Below are 1,417 nucleotides of genomic sequence, written 5' to 3' on the forward strand. Positions count from 1 at the left end.
AACCCAGAGAGAAAACCCAGAGAGAGAGAGAGAGAACCCAGAGAGAGAGAGAACCTAGAGAGAGAGAGAACCCAGAGAGAGTCAAGAGACAGTCTTTTCTCAAACTCTGTCTTGCAAGAGTACCTCTGGTACCCTCTTTCCTCTGCATCAATCTCATAGCCCACTGGCTGCCACGTAGGGCATTTGCACTGACAGTCCCTTAGCTCAGAAAGCTTGCCCCATCCTCATGACTCTTACTTCATCCCAGCTCTGCTCCATGTCCTCAGAGGCAACCTCTCCTCTCTCCTGCACGGGCTCCAAGACATCATCCCACCCTCATCACTGGGTTTGCTCCATCTCCCTCTACCGACCACGAGCACCCAGCAAGGAACAGGTGGCCAGACTCCCTGGGGCTAGGGTTTTCCCTGGCTTCTTTCTGTATGGGCACAGGCTGGATAAGAGAACTCTGATTGGGCACAGGCTGGATAAGAGAACTCTGATTGGGCACAGGCTGGGTAAGAGACCTCTGATTGGGCACAGGCTGGGTAAGAGAACCCTGATTGGGCGCACGCTGGGTAAGAGAACTCTGATTGGGCGCACGCTGGATAAGAGACCTCTGCTTGGGCACAGGCTGGGTAAGAGAACCCTGATTGGGCGCACATTGGATAAGCGCACTCTGAAGGAAGCCCGTGGCTCACCTCTCTCGACATCCTTGAATCTGATCGTTTTCCGCTTTGGCAGCCTGGGAGTGGCAGTTGTTTCTGACAGGATGTTGGCACTACAGAAGCTTAGGCTATTGCCCCTGCTCCTAAGGACTAGCTTTAGCTCTTGGTTTTCCTGGATGAGCTGCACCAGGCGCCGTAGTTCCTCATTCTCTTGGGCCAGCCTCTGGATCTCCTGTCGTAGGCCCTCATAGCTGCTGAGAAGGGACATGCCCAGGAGCAGCACAGCAGCTGGCCAGTGGTCTGTGGACTAGCCAGGAAAGAGAGGCTCTGCCTTTGTGAAGTCAGCGTCTGACCCCACCTTTGCATTCAAAGACAGCTAGGCCCAGTCTTCCTGACTGGAGCAGGTTTCATCTGATTTGTGGTTCTGAAGGACCGTCAGAGATGCCCAGACACTGCCATAGGTCTTTGCATTTCATTATTAGGCTCTTCCTGGAAGATGGAAGTTTCTCTGAGACCGCCCAGTTTAGGTATGTCATGAAAGATAACTCAGGCATCTCTACCATCCACCCAGCACTGGCCCCTGGTTACAGTCCCTTGGTCACCATGTGAGATTATGGATCTGGGCAAGTGGGGGTGATGCCTGAATCCAGGGGTTGTGCAGCATCCAAGGAGGTCATGGAGGGAGGGTGGGTATTGGAGCTACACCGCAAAGGTAGCTGCTACAACCTTGGTAGACTGAAGAATTCAACAGGCACACGGGAAAGGGCTGGTGG

General features: G+C 53.7%; 1 protein-coding gene across 1 annotated transcript in view; it reads right to left on the reverse strand.

The window, feature by feature from the left end:
• Window positions 1-906, reverse strand: part of Oplah (5-oxoprolinase, ATP-hydrolysing) — a 13,344-nt gene extending 12,438 nt beyond the window's left edge. Inside the window, exon 1 of the mRNA XM_021184323.2 lies at window positions 678-906. The gene's annotated coding sequence lies outside the window, so the exon portion shown is untranslated. The remainder of the gene's footprint in view (window positions 1-677) is intronic.
• Between the last annotated feature and the right edge of the window lie 511 nt (window positions 907-1,417).

This window comes from Mus caroli, chromosome 15 (assembly GCF_900094665.2).
Source record: "Mus caroli chromosome 15, CAROLI_EIJ_v1.1, whole genome shotgun sequence".
Lineage (NCBI taxonomy): Eukaryota > Metazoa > Chordata > Mammalia > Rodentia > Muridae > Mus > Mus caroli.